A 15,744-nucleotide genomic window follows, 5' to 3' on the forward strand; every position below is an offset into this window, starting at 1 on the left:
GTCAAATTAATGAATCTGTTATTAATATTATGAGACTTAAATGATGTGATAATGTATGTTGATAAGATGGTTGTTGACCTTTCTTGGCTGCCGTGATGACAATGTATCTATCTATATCTATATCTATCTATATCTATATACTATATATAAGCATTTCCCATGTCTAAAATAGTAATTTAACCCCAACTTTTTAAGATGGCATACCAAAAGCTAGAACAAATTCCTATATTTTTACAATTTTCTTCCTTTTCTACCCTTATATACAAGTTTTGAAGCAACATTTACAAGATAGTGGAAGCCAATACAATAGAGATTTAATTTTTCATCACCTCTTCCAAATTGCAACCGTCAGCGTAGTTATTAATTGGATTAATACTCCGACCCATGGTTGTAAAACAAGGTTTCCAAGGCCGAGTACTCCCCGAGTAGTCGCTACAAGGTAGGCTGCCGAGACGACTTTCTTTGACTCCGCCTAATTACTCGGAATCGGTCAAACACGGTCAACCTCGGCCAAAATCGTATCTAGTAGGTCAACTCAGGTCGAGTTTGACTTACAAAATAATAAAACATAATTTCTATGCCTATCATATTAAAGAATGAATATCATTTTCACGTATTTTGTTATAGATATTAGTAAATTTATGTTATTTGACATATATTTAATTTCTAAAAAATAATTTCTTTATAATTTAAGATGTCCAAGTACTCCCCGAGTACTCTCCGCCTAGGCCGAGTACTCTCAACTCCCCGATCGACCGACTAGGGAGCGCCTAGTGACTTTTACAACCATGCTCCGACCCATCACTTCCATAACTCCCATAATTACAGCCATATAACCCTGATTGAATTCAACATTTACTTCACCGACCCCTAATTGCTATTTGAAAACCAAGAATCTTGAAGTGAAAACAATGGCCGATGAAAACACAACGACACCGAGGAGAGACCCATCAATAATCCAGGTATCCTTTCTCCTCTTCATAATACCCTTTTACATCTCGATCTCACTTGCTCATTTAAGTTCTCTTTACAGCTTCATGAGTTCTCTTTCCTAATGGGTGTTTGTCGTAAAGTATGTGTCTTGAATAAATTAAGTAAATTTACAGCTTCATGAGTTCTCTTTTCTGTAAGATGAACCAATTATATGCTATGTTGTTATTTTGCATTTGAGCCTTTAAATTATCTCGATTGGGGATGCAGATAAGGTGTTTGTTCAAATGCCTTAACTACTTAGGGAATTAATTAGGAAGTTTGATGGTGTAAAATTAAGCTAAACCTTAGAGGTGATTTTGAATAATGGGTCTCAGTTGTTTCAGCATCAATTCGTGATCTGTGTTTGTTAATTATTGGGTTAAGGTTTGCGTTTTATGGCTGCAATTACTGTAAGACAGGGGGTTTTGATGTTTGAATCACTGTTTTCCATGTATATAAAAGTAGAATCAAGAATGTAGACGTTGAAATTTGTTTGATATGGGTGATAGATGTAATTGTACCTGTAAATTGGTATAAAGTATAAACAAATGGAACATTGTTTGATTCTTTGGCTGGTATCTTATCTTTTGATCTGGTCCACTAGCAGCTTGTTTGTTGAACAAGATTCTGAAGGACAATGTGGTTCAGAATGCAAAACCATTGAACGAGCTTGTCAAGAGGTAACAATTTGTTTACTTTTTTACTTCACTGTTTATTTTTTCCTGACTAGGAAGCGTAGATTGAATCTCATAAAGTTAGGGTTGTTTGGGATTATAGCTCATTTATACAACTTATATGCTCATTGCGTTTTTCTAAAACAGACAACCACTTTAAAGTGTTTGGATGAAAAAGCATGTATATGCTTATCTACTTATTTGAGAGTGAAAATAAGCTGTTTTCAATAAACAGCTTTGAGATCACATATTTCAAACTGATTATTTATAGTGGATTCTAAGGGTGTTCATAAAGCTCGTGGCTCGCTTGAAACTCGCTCAATAAAAGCTCGTTTTGTTTTCAAGCTGAGCCGAGCCAGCTCGTTTTGTAATCGAGTCGAACTCGAGCCAGGGGTGCTCAGCTCGTGGCTCGAGTCGATGGCTCGTATGTATGTGTGTGTGTATATATATGTATTTTAGAAATGTGTGTTCATTTTTTTATTTTTGTTTTTTATGTTATCTATACTTGTAAACAAAATTAAAAATAAATTAACGATCTGGCTTGAGCTGGCTCGAAGTTTTTATGAGCTGAGCTCGAGCTCAAGCTCGACTTTTTAGCTCGGAAAAATAATCAAGCTGAGCTGGCTCGTCTAAGTTCGAGCTCAAGCCCAGCCTGGCTTCACATTCTATCTTTCAAAAACAAAATTACAAGGGATTGATGGAGTATGAAATAATAAATGATGCAAAATTGACTTTTCACTTAAGATCATGAATGGCAAAATTGTATGGTCGGATTATATAAAGGGTTGAAACATGTGAATTGGTTAAGAATGAGTAGCTTTTAAACGCGTATCAAATTAGTTCGGGTTAGAAAAGGTTGTGTTAGAGCGGGTTCACCCTCGTTATTTGTTTTAATCCGTCCCAGTGCGGGTCCGACCAGAAACCCAAAAGAACCCATAATAATGCAGGTCGAACTGGGAAGGTGGGCCCAACCGCGTGCTAATTTAGACGCCTAACTTTCAGATCGTTTTATATGTTGAATTATCCAGAAATAATTAAAAAAAAACTCTCAAAGCTTATCATGGCCATGGGTATATCAAACTTTAGGTTTATGATATTCACGTCTCATTAAAAATAATGGCTTTTTGTTGTATTTCTTTCATTAAAGTCCAAAACTTTGATTATTTGTGATTAAAGTTTTGCAACGAAATGGGTTTATATGGTTAGCTGAAACTCATATTACATTGATAATTGATCTCAAAATGGAATCTAATTGATTCAAGATTTCATTCATAATCAACATTATTGTTGATAACAATAAAGGTTGAACCTAAGATTGAACCTGAAGTACTTGAATTGGGATTTGAAATTCAATACTTGATCTTGGACCCTTGAAAAAGTGCAACAATGGTTAAAGTTTATATGCAGTTTCCATTTTTTGACTCACTATTGCATAGATTTTTTTGAGATATTTTAGTTATTGACATGAAGCATTGTTACAATATCTGTCAGGTGGAGCGTTTGGAGGGAACCGAGGTGCACGACCAGGTGCCTTTTCGTCGTTATATGTACGTAAAAGGACAATGTTCTATTCCGTGGCATGTGACATATTTTCAATCTTTTACTTCTAACTTTCTGTTGTGTGTAAACGGTTACTTTCCAGGTTTGCGATGTAAGATCAAGGGTGCTGGCAGGTGTGGCTTTGGGTTAGGATCCGCAATGGCATTACTTGCTGGAAAACGAATGGCGAAAACCGGGATCTTTCTTGATTCGTATCTTTTATATTACAACTTGCGCTTCGTATGTTTAATGTAAACTAAAAACCCCTCTAGATTTTTTTTGGGTGCCAGAATGTATATAGAATGAAACATACATCAATTAACTATCCCATGTAGGCGGTAAAACCTTGCATTGCCATGAAGTGCGGGGGCTTTTACACGCATTTTTTTTTTGGAATCGTTTGAAGGCTTGACTTATTTTCCCACTCCCTTATTGTCGACCTCGCCGCAACGCGCGGGTTTCCCACTATTTATAAAAAGTAGGTATTGTTGATTGTGTTGTAAATTGGGCTGCATAATTACCCACACCACATGTGACCTTTGATGCCCTCACACATAATGAATTTACATATCAATTGCATTAGGGGTACAGTAGGCTGCCATGTATGTCGTGAGTTTTTGAGTGGAACACATGTTTGATTAGAGGACTTTTAATACTTTTGGGTTACATCATACATGGAACGGTGCATGGTGAGATGGGCCGCAATTCTGTTTGGAACTTTAACTGGCTGGGCCGCCCTATTCTAATAGGTAATAATATTGAACCATTCATAATTTGGGCTGTTTAAGTTAATGGGCCACACTTATTTTGTCGAACCACACACACATACTTCTCGGACGGTATGTTAAATTAGGATGAACAGTTCCATGTAATCCATTGGTTTTGGGCCGCACATGTTTAATATTGGGCTTGATGTGTTTGTGAATAAACTATGTGTGTAGATAGTAAGTTAAGCTAAGGCATGTTAATTGATTAGGTCCCGTTCTTTGGTGATTGGTAAATGAGATACAAGCAATTAAACGAAACATGCTTGTACGGCCCTAACTAGCAATGTGAATGTGTGTCGGTATGGATACTTGTTACAACTTGTGTGATAGTACGAACTATGTTTGTTATGACATACGTGATGGTTACATGATTGGTTGTTTATTTCTTGAGCAATCCGTGCGACTAGCTACGTGAATTGTGAATTCATGAAACCGACTGTCTCTGGTAACCATGATAGGATTTGATTGATCAACTGTTTAACGGGCATTTAATCTAACCGAGCAAACCAAAGGTGAGTTCATCTCTTGAGCATGCGTCCCGGTGGTTGGGACAGTCAGTGGGTATCCCGGGGAGGGATAAGTCTTTTGGGTAAAACTGGGATGTTGGATAATATTCTCACTCTCTATCTCTTAAGTCCCATCTTTTGTTACCAGGGAGGTAACGGGATATTAGTTGGTAGCGCTACTTAGTTTTGGCACCTTCACGGCGTACCGGGGAGGACGGTTGTGAAATAATTACCCAGTCGGGCCCAGTGCTTTGATAGGAGCATTGGGGAAAGGGCAAAACATACATCAGGAGCTGTCTTGTTCAGTATCGAGATATTATCAACATTACTTTCGGAATTAAATTCAATGGATTAACTAAACACTTGGTAACCAACGTTTTCGTAAAACTATGAACTCACCAGCGTTCTCTGATACACGTGTGTGCATGCTCGCAGGTTATAGATATGTGGAACATGGGAACTTGCCGTCTAGGATGCTGGAGTGGTCATGGGTCGAGATACATGGAAACTTGGAAAGAAACTAGCTGATTTCATACACTTGGGTTTTGGTTAAACTATGTATTATGCTTCCGCTGAACATAACGAGTTATAAATTATGATTTTGTAACACTTAATTGAAATGAGTGAAAGCTTTTTATTTGAAAATTTGTATGGGTTCAACATGATTAGTGGCTCGTTGTTGGTACGTCACACGCCTAGCAGGGGTATTCCCTAGATGGTATTTTGGGGGTGTGACAACAAAAGTCTCCAGCATATTCTCAATCAGAAGGAGTTCAACATGAGGCAATGACGTTGGGTTGAACTCTTGAGCGATTACGATTGCGAGATTCGTTACCATCCTGGTAAGGCGAACGTCGTAGCCGATGCGCTTAGTCGAAAGGATCGAGTCAAACTTCATTCTGTTCGAACTCTATCTGATATTCAAACTCGTGTTCTTCAAGCTCAGCTGTCACGGCTCCCCGACCCTACCCTGGACGGAGTCGGGGGCCGTGAGTCAGTTCCCGGTGATACCCGTGGTATTTATGTTATGCGGCAGCGGAAGTCTTTGATTAACAGGATCTTTTTACCGGAAAATACTTGTTTAGTATATTACACAAAGTTTAAGGAATAAATCCCAAAATTTACAATAAGTTGATTTCACACAGAAATCTTTATTTTTCCAAAACATGTTTTATTTATTTACAATGAGCCACTTCCCTGAGCTTGATAGTGCTTTACTGCACTTTTTCTGGATCACACAGATCACCTGAAACATGTTTGAAAAAGGTTTTGTCAGAGGGGAAATACTGAGTGAATCATTCCATTTTCTAAAACGACCCGTTAGTTATAAATTTACAGTATTAAGAGCGATTACAATGTTTCTATCAACCAATTATCAAGAATGGGTATTTGTCACTCGACCGGATCTGTGACTGTGGTCATACCACTATTGGGTCCCGTCGCCCCAATTAGTGACGGTTTACTCACACAGAGTAATACTCACTCACATAGAGTGATAATAATAGTAATGTGCACAATACCCCACATACCAGCTGTAATTTGGTGATTACAAAGACTTAATCCCTGTAATTATAACCTTGAAAATAATTTGAGGTATTGTAATACTTACTCACAAACGGTGAGAAAACAATTTAAAAAGTAGAATGACTCACATTGCAGTTTTAACGAGCAATAAATATAAGCCTACTGATTAGTCTTGATTACACCTAGTTTAACACAATGCACACACAGGCAGGTTAGTAACTAATACAGCAGTTACGACAATTCACGAGATTAAACCTTCTCAACGATTAATCAGTGCAATACTCGATAATTCAATCGGATTCACAACGAATAACAGAGCATAGTCCGAATTCGAACAGCACTCTAATATTCAAGTCGAAATCACGACGAATAATCAAAGTACAAGCTCAATTGAGCAGCACCTGGACTATCGTTGGATAGTTATAATCGATCGGACGTTGAATCGTAATAGCGATCGAGTTATTACCCTGATTGCGGTAGCACTTCGTGATCGGTGTGTGTTTTGTGTGAACGATATTCGCTATAACTAGATGGTTACAAAGAATTTGGACGTCGAATGAACACCCAAATTCAAGTGCCAACGTCCCCTATTTATATCTGAAAAATGTGTTCCTTCGCGTGTCGCGACAGGGAAACCTGGTCCTGTCGCGTGGCGCGACGGGTTACTTTCTAGGCTAGGGTAGGTTCGTGTCCCAGTAGCTTGGATGAGTTGTTAATCAAACGAAATTTTACTTCTCCAGCAAGTTTAGAGGATAAACGTCACTAGGGTTTAACCCCCCCTGAGTTTTAGGGGCCCTGATCCTAATTCCGATTGTTACGAAAATTTTAGGGTTTATGCGGAATTACTTGGGTTTCTCAATTAGGGTTTCCTTAATAGCTAATTACCATCCTAATTATGGATTTTCGTGACAGTTGTTACATCCTCCCCACCTTAAGAAAAATCTCGTCCTCGAGATTTATTGAAATAATTGAGGATATTTGCGCTTCATTTCTGATTCTAGCTCCCAAGTGTATTCTGGTCCTCTCCTTGAATTCCATTTGACTTTGACCAACACCAGTCGTTTATGCTTGAGGAATTTGACTTTTCGATCTTCGATCGCTAATGGTTTCTCTACGAATTTTAAATTTTCATTCACCTCTATATCTTGAAGAGGGACTACCAGGGATTCATCTGCTAAACATTTCTTGAGATTGGATACATGAAATACATCATGTACTCCAGCCAATTCTTCTGGTAGTTGTAAACGATACGCAACTGGTCCTATTCGTTGGCTTATTGGAAATGGTCCTACGTATCTGGGACTCAGCTTTCCTTTCTTACCGAATCGTACTACTCCTTTCCAAGGAGAAACTTTTAAAAGTACTTTATCTCCGACTTGAAATTCTAAAGGCTTGCGACGATTGTCTGCATAGCTCTTCTGACGATCTCGAGCTATTTTCAGTCTTTCCTTGATCTGTGTTATCTTGTCAGTAGTTTCTTGTACAATTTCAGGACCTGATAATTGACTTTCTCCTATTTCTGCCCAACATACTGGGGTTCTGCACTTACGTCCATACAGTGCTTCGAATGGTGCAGCTTCGATGCTTGAATGATAACTATTGTTATAGGAGAATTCAATTAATGGCAAATGGCTATCCCAATTACCACCAAAGTCAATTACACATGCTCGGAGCATGTCTTCTAGAGTTTGTATTGTCCTTTCACTTTGTCCGTCTGTTTGTGGATGATAAGCAGTACTTAGATTTAGTCGAGTTCCCATTGCTTTCTGAAAACTTTTCCAGAAATGAGAAGTAAATCGACTATCTCTATCAGATACGATGGAGAGCGGGACTCCATGTAGGGATACTACTTCGTCCACGTACAGTTGTGCTAACCTTTCCATGCTAAAGGTTTCTTTTATTGGTAGAAAATGAGCTGACTTGGTTAATCGATCGACAATTACCCAAATAGCATCATTACCCCTTTTTGTTTTGGGTAACTTTGTAACAAAGTCCATTGTTATGAGTTCCCATTTCCATACAGGCATTTCTAACTGTTGTAGTAATCCTGAAGGTTTCTGGTGTTCAGCTTTAACTTGTGAACAAGTTAAGCACTTGGATACATATTCGGCTATATCCTTTTTTATTCCTATCCACCAGAAATTATTTCTTAAATCTTGGTACATTTTATTGTTTCCTGGGTGCATGGTATACCTAGATTTATGAGCTTCTTCTAAAATCTTATTTCTTAACTCTCCTTGCTTAGGTACCCAAATTCGTTTCTTATGGAATTTCCAAATTCCATCATTTCCTTGTTCTAGTTCTTTTAGGTAACCTTTCATTCCTTCAGCATCATCTTTGATTGCTATTTTCTGAACTTCTTTTATTTGTGCTATTAAATCTACTTGTAGATTTAACCTCAGAGCACGAACTCGTTTCTGTTTCTCATGGTACTTACGACTTAAGGCATCTGCAACTACATTTGCCTTTCCTTCGTGATATTGAATATCACAGTCGTAGTCGCTCAGCATCTCCATCCATCTTCTTTGCCTCATGTTTAACTCTTTTTGCCCAAATATATATCTTAAACTTTTATGATCTGTATAAACAGTAAACTTACTTCCATACAGATAATGTCTCCATATTTTAAGGGCAAAAATTATGGCTCCTAATTCTAAATCATGAGTCGTATAATTTTCTTCGTGCTTTTTCAATTGTCTAGAAGCATACGCAATTACCTTCTTGCGTTGCATCAACACACATCCATATCCTAATTTTGAAGCATCACAATATACTTCAAAGTCTTCTGTTCCCTCGGGTAAAGCTAAGATTGGTGCATTCGTCAATCTATGCTTTAAAATTTTAAAGGCTTCTTCTTGTCTAGGTCCCCATTCAAACTTAACAGCTTTACAGGTTAACTTAGTTAATGGTACGGCTATCTTAGAAAAATCTTTGATAAATCGTCTATAGTATCCAGCTAAGCCTAGAAAACTTCTTATCTCCATAGCTGTTTGTGGGATTTTCCATTTTGTAATTGCTTCTATCTTAGCAGGATCTACATGGATACCTTCGTGATTTACCACATGTCCTAAGAATTGTACTTCTTGCAGCCAAAATTCGCATTTCGAGAATTTGGCATAAAGCCTTTCTTTTCTTAACAAAGTTAAGAGAACGTGTAAGTGTTCACAATGTTCTTTTTGGCTTTTAGAATAAATAAGTATATCGTCGATGAAAACGATTACAAATTTATCCAAATATGGTTTACAGATTCGATTCATCATGTCCATGAATGCTGCTGGGGCATTCGTTAATCCAAAGGGCATGACTGTAAACTCATAATGACCATACCTAGTTCTAAAGGTAGTTTTAGGTATGTCTTCTTCTTGTACCTTCAACTGATGATATCCAGATCTTAAATCTATCTTAGAAAAATACCTAGCTCCTTGCAATTGATCAAAAAGATCATCAATCCTAGGTAGTGGGTATCGATTCTTAATCGTAACCTTATTCAATTCTCTATAATCGATACACATTCTCATTGATCCATCTTTCTTTTTCACAAACAGTACTGGTGCACCCCAAGGGGATGAACTTGGTTGTATGAATCCTTTGCTTAATAATTCATCTAATTGCTTTTTCAATTCTAGCATTTCGGTAGGTGCTAATCTATATGGTGCTTTAGCTATTGGTGCAGTACCTGGAATTAAATGAATTCTAAATTCTACTTCTCTATCAGGTGGTAATCCAGGTAATTCTTCTGGAAAAACGTCTGGGTATTCTGAGACTACGGGAATGTCCTGGAGTTCCTTATCTTTAGTGTTAATGATTACGGAAATCATATACACCATTTCCTGTTTTCTTGAATAGCTAGCCAATTTCATTACTGATATGAATTTCAATGGCTTTCGAGGTTTATTTCCAGTAATCAAAATTACTTCTCCTGTAGGGGTTTGAATTTCTACTGCATTTTTGTCACATAGGATTCGTGCATGGTTGGCTATTAACCAATCCATTCCTAATACTACATCGAATCCGGCTAAATTCATTGGTAACAGATTTGCAGAAAACTTATGGCCTAATAATTCTATTTTTCCTTCTTGCCAGATTTTATCTATGTTCACAGAATTTCCTTCTGCGGTTTCAACTGTGAAAATTTGCCTAAGAGTGGTCAATGGTAACTTAAGAGCTTGACAAAATGAAGTATTAATAAAACTTTGGTTCGCACCAGAGTCAAATAATACTTTTGCAAATACGTCATGTACTAGGAACGTACCAGCTATCACATCCGGAATGAGTTCGGCCTCTTGGGTGGTCAACTGGAATGCCCGCGCATTTCTCTTGGTTGCTCCTTCAGCTGGTTTGGTTTGGTTGGCTACAGGTTTAGCTAATTTAGGACATTCAAATTGGAAATGACCTATTTCTCTGCAATTATAGCAAATTCTTGTTTTCTTCCTGCAGTCTTCTTCCCGATGTCCTTTGGTCTTGCAAAAATTGCAAACTATGTTGCATTGTCCATAATGCTTCTTTTTGCAAGTTTTACAGAAAGGAGGTGATGAGGATTGCCCTGTTCCTCTTTTCTTGATATTACCCATACGAAACCCTTGGGTAATCTTCTGAGCTATTTCCTTCTTACGATCTTCCTCTCTTGTGCGTACTAACTCATCCGTTAGGGTATTAGCTAATTCTACCGCATCGTCAATAGTACGAGGTCTCGCAGCTTTAACGATGTTTCGGATTTCACTAATTAAACCCCAGATGTAACGAGAGATAAGTACCGGTTCTGGCGAAGCCAGTGTTGGCACTACCCTTGCGTATTCAAAGAATGTCGAAGTATAGCCCCGGCAATCTATACCTAACATACGATGACTCAGGAACTTGTTTGCCATTTGTTCCTTCTCGTATTCGGGACAGAATTTTCTTTCTACCAGACTCTTAAATTCTTCCCAACTCATGGCATAGGCTATTCTTCTTCCTTTTGCCTGGAGGATCGTGTTCCACCATTCGAGTGCTCCTTCTTTGAACAGATTTGATGCATACATCACTTGATCCTCTTCAGCACATTTGCTTATTGCAATTACTGCCTCGGTTTTCTCTAACCAACGCAGTGTTGCAGTTGCCCCTTCATTACCTGCAAATTCTGCGGGTTTGCAAGCAAGAAATTCCTTGTAAGTGCAACCAGGCGTTGCAGCTTTTATTCTCTTAGGGAGTGGGGCCTGTTGCGGGTCATGATCATCATGATTGCCGCCTCCATTTATGCTGTTACTGCCGTTATCTTCTGGAATACGTTTACTAGGAATTAATTGTGGTTTGGCAGGTTTCTGAACAACAGCTACAATTTTTGGAATAGCATTGGCTATCCCTTGGGCGATAAAGTGCTCAATATCTTGTCGGGTTATATATTGATCTTCCTGTTCTTGCTCAGATTGATTTACTTCATTAATTGGTTCATTGTTAGCGTTTTCCATCTGCTAATTAGTAGGAATTATTAGTGTCTAACTTAATAACAAATTTAGCACAGATGAACATATAAATTACTACAACATACAAACATAACCAAAATTGTCGATTTCTCGACTTTCATTTTGTTATTGTATATTGTATATGCCTCCGTACACACCATAGCTTACAAGGTTTTATTGCCCATTTTACAGAATCCGTTTTACTATATTAGTTATAATACAGACAAACTTTTTCCAGCCCTTCCTATCTTTTGGTCTACTGGCAGTTTTAGTAATGACGCTCCCTCTCGTCGTACTTCCAAGATAGTTGCTCCCCCATTTCCCTGATCCTATTACCTGTACCTATCAGTTCTTCACCGAACTGACGAAGTTCAGCTAGGTTTTCATTACTCATGGGAGGATTAGGGATAGGTTCTGGATCAAACTGTGGGAGAAAACTATAGGGACTATTAACTATATTTTGGAATTGCCAGTCATTAGTCCACCATTCCTCCATTTGGCCTAATGGTCTAGTGTGAACTAGTGGGTCTGGAATAGCTGGTCCTAGGTTTAGTGGAAATTGAGCTGTAACAGGATAAGAGAAAAGATTATTGTTGATAGGCTCTAGAACATCACAATTATCCAGTAGGCGATTTATTTCGTCCTGGAACATGATTTCCTCAGACTGTTTAGAGCTTTCGCCAATTTCTATTCCCTTTTGCTTAAGATCTTTTCCTATTTCCTTTTCTGGTGGTTTCGAACTTTCTCCAGTTTCTATTTCCTTTCCCTTGTTCATGCTCACAGGATTTTCTATTTTAGGAAGTCTCCTAGTTGCTGGTTTCCTACGGCGTACTTTCCTCCACCCTACGTATCTTCTTTTCTTTTTAGGTTTGGCTTTTTCCAACGGTGGAGCTTTGAATTCCACAGGTTCTTCTATGTTAGCAATGTAACCAGTAAAGTCGTGAGAGACTTCGATAGGCACTGGATATAAGTTGAGATTCTGGAATGCTTCCGGCATCTCATTCATGCTGCATAGTATATATGCAAAATACAAGAATGTAATGTTAAAACTTTGGAACAAAGTTTAACAAACAAACACTGAAGTTTTATTGCATACCAATTTATACAAAGGACAACAGAAATAAACACACTAGGACTTTATTTATTTACTGGATTGTGATTTCTCTAACTTATCGGATATTTAGAAATTGGCATTTTCTGCTACAGTAGCTAGCATATAGAGATTTGCCCATTTCTTGTCAATTTTATCTTCCCAAGGTGTACTATTACCCAACTCTTGGACTTCTGGGTTAAACCTAACTCTCTTGGTTCGGGGTTTCTTTTTCTCCTGACTCTTTTTAAGTATCGAATCCCTTTTCTCTGGGGAAAGAGGATTTTCATAGTTTGCCTTGCGGACAAAGATTCCTTCTTCTAAATTTACTGGGTTTTTAGAAGAAGATGCAACATCTAGTTTGTGGTAGATAGCAGACAGCTTTTGTTTACCCATACTGTAATTATCAAATAATCAGTTAAAACAAATAATCACAGAATGATAACTAATAGGATTAAGTATTTTGTCAAATACTTAATTCCGTAATAGGCTTAAATCAGTGGCTCGATCAGTGGCTCAATAGTTATTAATTATTAGCTCTGATACCACCTTCACTGTCACGGCTCCCCGACCCTACCCTGGACGGAGTCGGGGGCCGTGAGGCAGTTCCCGGTGATACCCGTGGTATTTATGTTATGCGGCAGCGGAAGTCTTTGATTAACAGGATCTTTTTACCGGAAAATACTTGTTTAGTATATTACACAAAGTTTAAGGAATAAATCCCAAAATTTACAATAAGTTGATTTCACACAGAAATCTTTATTTTTCCAAAACATGTTTTATTTATTTACAATGAGCCACTTCCCTGAGCTTGATAGTGCTTTACTGCACTTTTTCTGGATCACACAGATCACCTGAAACATGTTTGAAAAAGGTTTTGTCAGAGGGGAAATACTGAGTGAATCATTCCATTTTCTAAAACGACCCGTTAGTTATAAATTTACAGTATTAAGAGCGATTACAATGTTTCTATCAACCAATTATCAAGAATGGGTATTTGTCACTCGACCGGATCTGTGACTGTGGTCATACCACTATTGGGTCCCGTCGCCCCAATTAGTGACGGTTTACTCACACAGAGTAATACTCACTCACATAGAGTGATAATAATAGTAATGTGCACAATACCCCACATACCAGCTGTAATTTGGTGATTACAAAGACTTAATCCCTGTAATTATAACCTTGAAAATAATTTGAGGTATTGTAATACTTACTCACAAACGGTGAGAAAACAATTTAAAAAGTAGAATGACTCACATTGCAGTTTTAACGAGCAATAAATATAAGCCTACTGATTAGTCTTGATTACACCTAGTTTAACACAATGCACACACAGGCAGGTTAGTAACTAATACAGCACTTACGACAATTCACGAGATTAAACCTTCTCAACGATTAATCAGTGCAATACTCGATAATTCAATCGGATTCACAACGAATAACAGAGCATAGTCCGAATTCGAACAGCACTCTAATATTCAAGTCGAAATCACGACGAATAATCAAAGTACAAGCTCAATTGAGCAGCACCTGGACTATCGTTGGATAGTTATAATCGATCGGACGTTGAATCGTAATAGCGATCGAGTTATTACCCTGATTGCGGCAGCACTTCGTGATCGGTGTGTGTTTTGTGTGAACGATATTCGCTATAACTCGATGGTTACAGAGAATTTGGACGTCGAATGAACACCCAAATTCAAGTGCCAACGTCCCCTATTTATATCTGAAAAATGTGTTCCTTCGCGTGTCGCGACAGGGAAACCTGGTCCTGTCGCGTGGCGCGACGGGTTACTTTCTAGGCTAGGGTAGGTTCGTGTCCCAGTAGCTTGGATGAGTTGTTAATCAAACGAAATTTTACTTCTCCAGCAAGTTTAGAGGATAAACGTTACTAGGGTTTAACCCCCCCTGAGTTTTAGGGGCCTGATCCTAATTCCGATTGTTACGAAAATTTTAGGGTTTATGCGGAATTACTTGGGTTTCTCAATTAGGGTTTCCTTAATAGCTAATTACCATCCTAATTATGGATTTTCGTGACAGTTGTTACATCAGCAATTTTGTGTTTCACAAAATTTGATAGGTAAGGAATTACCACATCAGCTTGAGCTTAAGCTCGAAGCGAAGGACGATGGTTTGCTCTATTTCAAGGAACGTTTGTAGATTCCAAAACAAGACGATCTTCGCACCCTGATAATGGACGAATCTCATAAGTCTCGATATTCTATCCATCCTGGTGCTGATAAAATGTACAAGGATCTTCGTACTCAGTGCTGGTGGCCTGGTATGAAGAAGGATGTTGCCTTGTACGTATCGAAATGCCTAACTTGTCTGAAAGTCAAGGCTGAACATCAACGACCATCTGGTTTGCTTGTACAACCAGAAATACCAGTTTGGAAGTGGGAGAACATTGCAATGGATCTCATCACTAAATTACCCCGTACATCTAAAGGTCACGATGCTATTTGGGTTGTCATCGATCGATTAACGAAGTCAGCTCATTTTATTCCAATTCGCGAGGATCTATCTGCTGATAAACTTGGAAAGATTTATGTTGATGAGATTGTATCTCGACATGGTGTTCCTTTGGACATCATATCTGATCGTGATGCTCGATTTTCATCTCATTTTTGGAAGGGCATGCAATCTGCTATGGGAACCCAACTAAATCTAAGCACTGCTTATCATCCCTAAACAGATGGACAATCTGAGTGGACGATTCAAATTTTAGAGGGTATGCTTAGAGCATGCGTGATAGACTTTGGTGGTAACTGGGACTCTCATCTGCCATTGATCGAGTTCTCTTACAACAATAGTTATCATGCTAGCATCAATATGACACCATTCGATGCACTTTACGGTCGAAAATGTCGTTCACCTGTCTGTTGGAATGAGGTCGGTGAAGCTCAGCTTACTGGACCTGAGCTCATTCTGGAAACGACAGACAAAATCAAGAAAATTCGCGATAATCTTGTGACAGCTAGAAGCCGTCAAAAGAGTTATGCGGATATGCGACGCAAGCCCCTAGAATTTCAAGTCGAAGACCATGTCCTACTCAAGGTGTCACCTTGGAAGGGAGTGATGAGATTTGGAAAGAAAGGAAAACTTGCACCACGATATGTTGGACCATTTAAGATTATTGAAAGAGTTGAAAAGATTGCCTATCGCCAAGAGCTACCTCCAGAGCATGGAAATATTCATCCGACTTTTCACATTTCCAATTTGCGAAAGTGT

At 38.3% G+C, this 15,744-nt stretch overlaps 1 long non-coding RNA gene across 1 annotated transcript; it reads left to right on the forward strand.

Annotated features, from left to right (window-relative positions):
- Positions 1 to 809: 809 nt before the first annotated feature.
- Positions 810 to 3,583, forward strand: LOC110929102. The gene is made up of 4 exons (XR_002586841.2): positions 810 to 962; positions 1,580 to 1,652; positions 3,138 to 3,193; positions 3,289 to 3,583. It is a non-coding gene; the product is annotated as an uncharacterized LOC110929102 (long non-coding RNA).
- The last annotated feature ends 12,161 nt before the right edge of the window (positions 3,584 to 15,744 follow it).

Source organism: Helianthus annuus, chromosome 3, assembly GCF_002127325.2.
Source record: "Helianthus annuus cultivar XRQ/B chromosome 3, HanXRQr2.0-SUNRISE, whole genome shotgun sequence".
NCBI classification, from domain to species: Eukaryota; Viridiplantae; Streptophyta; class Magnoliopsida; order Asterales; family Asteraceae; genus Helianthus; species Helianthus annuus.